The sequence below is a fragment of the Oncorhynchus keta genome, unplaced genomic scaffold, assembly GCF_023373465.1.
Source record: "Oncorhynchus keta strain PuntledgeMale-10-30-2019 unplaced genomic scaffold, Oket_V2 Un_contig_9451_pilon_pilon, whole genome shotgun sequence".
Taxonomy (NCBI): domain Eukaryota; kingdom Metazoa; phylum Chordata; class Actinopteri; order Salmoniformes; family Salmonidae; genus Oncorhynchus; species Oncorhynchus keta.
This window is the reverse complement of record NW_026290548.1, coordinates 28,436-35,076: the sequence shown is the minus strand read 5'-3', so window position 1 is coordinate 35,076 and position 6,641 is coordinate 28,436. Positions and strand designations below refer to the sequence as shown.

Below are 6,641 nucleotides of genomic sequence, written 5' to 3'. Positions count from 1 at the left end.
GCCATCATCCTGTAGACCACGCCCTCTGGTGTCAGACAGCCATCATCCTGTAGACCACGCCCTCTGGTGTCAGACAGCCATCATCCTGTAGACCACGCCCTCTGGTGTCAGACAGCCATCATCCTGTAGACCACGCCCTCTGGTGTCAGACAGTCATCATCCTGTAGACCACGCCCTCTGGTGTCAGACAGCCATCATCCTGTAGACCACGCCCTCTGGCGGGCAGACTGGTGTCAGTGTTGTAGTTTGTTCAGGTGTTGAGGAGACTCACTAGTTGACCCTCACTCCCATACCAATATTAGTTAGGATTCCTCACTCCCCTGTCCAATATCAGTTAGGATCCCTCACTCCCCTGTCCAATACTAGTTAGGATCCCTCACTCCCCTGTCCAATATTAGTTAGGATCCCTCACTCCCATACCAATACTAGTTAGGATCCCTCACTCCCCTGTCCAATACTAGTTAGATCCCTCACTCCCCTGTCCAATATTAGTTAGGATCCCTCACTCCCATACCAATATTAGTTAGGATCCCTCACTCCCTGTCCAATACTAGTTAGGATCCCTCACTCCCCTGTCCAATACTAGTTAGGATCCCTCACTCCCCTGTCCAATACTAGTTAGGATCCCTCACTCCCTGTCCAATACTAGTTATGATCCCTCACTCCCATACCAATACTAGTTAGGATCCCTCACTCCCCTGTCCAATACTAGTTAGGATCCCTCACTCCCCTGTCCAATACTAGTTAGGATCCCTCACTCCCCTGCCCAATACTAGTTAGGATCCCTCACTCCCATACCAATATTAGTTAGGATCCCTCACTCCCTTGTCCAATACTAGTTAGGATCCCTCACTCCCCTGTCCAATACTAGTTAGGATCCCTCACTCCCATACCAATACTAGTTAGGATCCCTCACTCCCCTGTCCAATACTAGTTAGGATCCCTCACTCCCATACCAATATTAGTTAGGATCCCTCACTCCCATAAGAATACTAGTTAGGATCCCTCACTCCCCTGTCCAATACTAGTTAGGATCCCTCACTCCCCCGCCCAATATTAGTTAGGATCCCTCACTCCCATACCAATATTAGTTAGGATCCCTCACTCCACTGCCCAATACTAGTTAGGATCCCTCACTCCCATACCAATACTAATTAGGATCCCTCACTCCCATACCAATATTAGTTAGGATCCCTCACTCCCCTGTCCAATACTAGTTAGGATCCCTCACTCCCATACCAATATTAGTTAGGATCCCTCACTCCCATACCAATATTAGTTAGGATCCCTCACTCCCCTGTCCAATACTAGTTAGGATCCCTCACTCCCATACCAATATTAGTTAGGATCCCTCACTCCCATACCAATACTAGTTAGGATCCCTCACTCCCATACCAATACTAGTTAGGATCCCTCACTCCCCTGTCCAATACTAGTTAGGATCCCTCACTCCCCTGTCCAATACTAGTTAGGATCCCTCACTCCCCTGTCCAATACTAGTTAGGATCCCTCACTCTCCTGTCCAATACTAGTTAGGATCCCTCACTCCCATACCAATACTAGTTAGGATCCCTCACTCCCCTGTCCAATACTAGTTCGGGTCCCTCACTCCCCTGTCCAATACTAGTTAGGATCCCTCACTCCCCTGTCCAATACTAGTTAGGATCCCTCACTCCCCTGCCCAATACTAGTTAGGATCCCTCACTCCCCTGCCCAATACTAGTTAGGATCCCTCACTCCCCTGCCCAATACTAGTTAGGATCCCTCACTCCCCTGTCCAATACTAGTTAGGATCCCTCACTCCCCTGTCCAATACTAGTGGGGATCCCTCACTCCCATACCAATACTAGTTAGGATCCCTCACTCCCCTGTCCAATACTAGTTAGGATCCCTCACTCCCCTGCCCAATACTAGTTAGGATCCCTCACTCCCATACCAATATTAGTTAGGATCCCTCACTCCCCTGCCCAATACTAGTTACGATCCCTCACTCCCATACCAATACTAGTTAGGATCCCTCACTCCCCTGTCCAATACTAGTTAGGATCCCTCACTCCCCTGTCCAATACTAGTTAGGATCCCTCACTCCCATACCAATACTAGTTAGGATCCCTCACTCCCCTGTCCAATACTAGTTAGGATCCCTCACTCCCCAGTGCTGGTTGTGGTGTGTGTTGGTGTTTATGGGGTTAGACAGTGTGTTTCTGTTAGTAATGTTCCATAATGAGTCTCTTGTACATTCATTCTAAACCAGAGAGCTGAAGTCAAACCCAGCTCTGTGTTACTCACGGACATTAGATTCACTTCTGTGGTTTGACTCTCAATGGAGCTTTGTTTTGTTCACTACTTTCAGCCTGGCTCCTTTTTGGCTCTGTGGGCTGTAGTGGGGTCTGGCTCTGTGGGCTGTAGTGTGGTCTGGCTCTGTGGGCTGTAGTGGGGTCTGGCTCTGTGGGCTGTAGTGGGGTCTGGCTCTGTGGGCTATAGTGGGGTCTGGCTCTGTGGGCTGTAGTGGGGTCTGGCTCTGTGTCTGTCTCTGTGGGCTGTAGTGGGTTCTGGCTCTGTGGGCTGTAGTGGGGTCTGGCTCTGTGGGCTGTAGTGGGGTCTGGCTCTGTGGGCTGTAGTGTGGTTTGGCTCTGTGGGCTGTAGTGGGGTCTGGCTCTGTGTCTGTCTCTGTGGGCTATAGTGGGGTCTGGCTCTGTGGGCTGTAGTGGGGTCTGGCTCTGTGGGCTATAGTGGGGTCTGGCTCTGTGGGCTATAGTGGGGTCTGGCTCTGTGGGCTGTAGTGGGGTCTGGCTCTGTGGGCTATAGTGGGGTCTGGCTCTGTGGGCTATAGTGTGGTCTGGCTCTGTGGGCTGTAGTGGGGTCTGGCTCTGTGGGCTATAGTGGGGTCTGGCTCTGTGGGCTGTAGTGTGGTCTGGCTCTGTGGGCTATAGTGTGGTCTGGCTCTGTGGGCTATAGTGTGGTCTGGCTCTGTGGGCTGTAGTGTGGTCTGGCTCTGTGGGCTGTAGTGGGGTCTGGCTCTGTGGGCTGTAGTGGGGTCTGGCTCTGTGGGCTGTAGTGGGGTCTGGCTCTGTGGGCTGTAGTGGGGTCTGGCTCTGTGGGCTATAGTGGGGTCTGGCTCTGTGGGCTGTAGTGGGGTCTGGCTCTGTGGGCTGTAGTGGTCTGGCTCTGTGGGCTGTAGTGGGGTCTGGCTCTGTGGGCTATAGTGGGGTCTGGCTCTGTGGGCTATAGTGGGGTCTGGCTCTGTGGGCTGTAGTGGGGTCTGGCTCTGTGGGCTGTAGTGTGGTCTGGCTCTGTGGGCTGTAGTGTGGTCTGGCTCTGTGGGCTGTAGTGGGGTCTGGCTCTGTGGGCTATAGTGGGGTCTGGCTCTGTGGGCTATAGTGGGGTCTGGCTCTGTGGGCTGTAGTGGGGTCTGGCTCTGTGGGCTATAGTGGGGTCTGGCTCTGTGGGCTGTAGTGGGGTCTGGCTCTGTGGGCTATAGTGGGGTCTGGCTCTGTGGGCTGTAGTGGGGTCTGGCTCTGTGGGCTGTAGTGGGGTCTGGCTCTGTGGGCTATAGTGGGGTCTGGCTCTGTGGGCTGTAGTGGGGTCTGGCTCTGTGGGCTGTAGTGGGGTCTGGCTCTGTGGGCTGTAGTGGGGTCTGGCTCTGTGGGCTGTAGTGGGGTCTGGCTCTGTGTCTGTCTCTGTGGGCTATAGTGTGGTCTGGCTCTGTGGGCTGTAGTGGGGTCTGGCTCTGTGGGCTATAGTGTGGTCTGGCTCTGTGGGCTGTAGTGTGGTCTGGCTCTGTGGGCTATAGTGGGGTCTGGCTCTGTGGGCTGTAGTGGGGTCTGGCTCTGTGGGCTGTAGTGGGGTCTGGCTCTGTGGGCTGTAGTGGGGTCTGGCTCTGTGGGCTGTAGTGGGGTCTGGCTCTGTGGGCTGTAGTGGGGTCTGGCTCTGTGGGCTATAGTGTGGTCTGGCTCTGTGGGCTGTAGTGTGGTCTGGCTCTGTGGGCTATAGTGGGGTCTGGCTCTGTGGGCTGTAGTGGGGTCTGGCTCTGTGGGCTGTAGTGGGGTCTGGCTCTGTGGGCTGTAGTGGGGTCTGGCTCTGTGGGCTGTAGTGGGGTCTGGCTCTGTGGGCTGTAGTGGGGTCTGGCTCTGTGGGCTGTAGTGGGTCTGGCTCTGTGTCTGTCTCTGTGGGCTATAGTGTGGTCTGGCTCTGTGGGCTGTAGTGTGGTCTGGCTCTGTGGGCTATAGTGTGGTCTGGCTCTGTGGGCTGTAGTGGGGTCTGGCTCTGTGGGCTATAGTGTGGTCTGGCTCTGTGGGCTATAGTGTGGTCTGGCTCTGTGGGCTGTAGTGTGGTCTGGCTCTGTGGGCTATAGTGTGGTCTGGCTCTGTGGGCTATAGTGTGGTCTGGCTCTGTGGGCTATAGTGTGGTCTGGCTCTGTGGGCTATAGTGTGGTCTGGCTCTGTGGGCTGTAGTGGGGTCTGGCTCTGTGGGCTGTAGTGGGGTCTGGCTCTGTGGGCTGTAGTGGGGTCTGGCTCTGTGGGCTATAGTGTGGTCTGGCTCTGTGGGCTATAGTGTGGTCTGGCTCTGTGGGCTATAGTGTGGTCTGGCTCTGTGTCTGTCTCTGTGGGCTGTAGTGGGGTCTGGCTCTGTGGGCTATAGTGGGGTCTGGCTCTGTGGGCTATAGTGTGGTCTGGCTCTGTGGGCTATAGTGTGGTCTGGCTCTGTGGGCTGTAGTGGGGTCTGGCTCTGTGGGCTGTAGTGGGGTCTGGCTCTGTGGGCTGTAGTGGGGTCTGGCTCTGTGGGCTGTAGTGGGGTCTGGCTCTGTGTCTGTCTCTGTGGGCTATAGTGTGGTCTGGCTCTGTGGGCTGTAGTGTGGTCTGGCTCTGTGGGCTATAGTGTGGTCTGGCTCTGTGGGCTGTAGTGTGGTCTGGCTCTGTGGGCTGTAGTGGGGTCTGGCTCTGTGGGCTGTAGTGGGGTCTGGCTCTGTGGGCTATAGTGTGGTCTGGCTCTGTGGGCTATAGTGGTGTCTGGCTCTGTGGGCTATAGTGGGGTCTGGCTCTGTGGGCTATAGTGTGGTCTGGCTCTGTGTCTGTCTCTGTGGGCTATAGTGTGGTCTGGCTCTGTGGGCTGTAGTGTGGTCTGGCTCTGTGGGCTATAGTGTGGTCTGGCTCTGTGGGCTATAGTGTGGTCTGGCTCTGTGGGCTGTAGTGGGGTCTGGCTCTGTGGGCTATAGTGTGGTCTGGCTCTGTGGGCTATAGTGGGGTCTAGCTCTGTGGGCTATAGTGTGGTCTGGCTCTGTGGGCTGTAGTGGGGTCTGGCTCTGTGGGCTATAGTGTGGTCTGGCTCTGTGGGCTATAGTGGGGTCTGGCTCTGTGGGCTGTAGTGTGGTCTGGCTCTGTGGGCTATAGTGTGGTCTGGCTCTGTGGGCTATAGTGGGGTCTGGCTCTGTGGGCTGTAGTGTGGTCTGGCTCTGTGGGCTATAGTGGGGTCTGGCTCTGTGGGCTATAGTGTGGTCTGGCTCTGTGGGCTATAGTGGGGTCTGGCTCTGTGGGCTGTAGTGGGGTCTGGCTCTGTGGGCTGTAGTGGGGTCTGGCTCTGTGGGCTATAGTGTGGTCTGGCTCTGGGCTATAGTGGGGTCTGGCTCTGTGGGCTATAGTGGGGTCTGGCTCTGTCTCTGTGTCTGTGTTTATGGTCTGCAGTGTGGTCCTTTACACAGAGGGTTCTCCTCGGAACCCAAAATCGTTCTCCTCGGAACCCAGAGGGGTTTTCCTACGGGGACAGCCGAATGATCATTTTGGAGCCCTTCAGAGTGTACTAGTCCAACGCTCTAACCACTAGGCTACCTGCCGCCCCTACACTCTAACCACTAGGCTACCCTGCCGCCCCTACACTCTAACCACTAGGCTACCCTGCCGCCCCTACACTCTAACCACTAGGCTACCCTGCCCATAACGTACGGTAGTTACAGAGGACTACAGCCAGGGGATACGGTATGACAATTAGAAAGAGCTGCTTGTCTATGGGGGTCAAGGAGCAGGCTGAGGCACTAGGGGGAGAAGAGGAGAGGTCTGCCCTCACGTCCTCTTGTCTATGGGGGTCAAGGAGCAGGCTGAGGCACTAGGGGGAGAAGAGGAGAGGTCTGCCCTCACGTCCTCTTGTCTATGGAGGTCAAGGAGCAGGCTGAGGCACTAGGCAGAGAAGAGGAGAGGTCTGCCCTCACGTCCTCTTGTCTATGGGGGTCAAGGAGCTGGCTGAGGCACTAGGGGGAGAAGAGGAGAGGTCTGCCCTCACGTCCTCTTGTCTCAGACCTCACGTCCTCTTGTCTATGGGGGTCAAGGAGCAGGCTGAGGCACTAGTTAGAGAAGAGGAGAGGTCTGCCCTCACGTCCTCTTGTCTATGGAGGTCAAGGAGCAGGCTGAGGCACTAAGCAGAGAAGAGGAGAGGTCTGCCCTCACGTCCTCTTGTCTATGGGGGTCAAGGAGCAGGCTGAGGCACTAGGGGGAGAAGAGGAGAGGTCCGCCCTCACGTCCTCTTGTCTATGGAGGTCAAGGAGCAGGCTGAGACACTAGGGGGAGAAGAGGAGAGGTCTGCCCTCACGTCCTCTTGTCTCAGACCTCACGTCCTCTTGTCTATGGAGGTCAAGGAGCAGGCTGAGGCAC

General features: G+C 55.5%; 1 long non-coding RNA gene across 1 annotated transcript; it reads left to right on the top strand.

Moving 5' to 3' along the window:
• The first annotated feature begins 6,042 nt into the window (after positions 1-6,042).
• LOC127927118 (uncharacterized) lies at positions 6,043-6,641 on the top strand. The gene is made up of 3 exons (XR_008126177.1): positions 6,043-6,078; positions 6,385-6,425; positions 6,568-6,641. It is a non-coding gene; the product is annotated as an uncharacterized LOC127927118 (long non-coding RNA).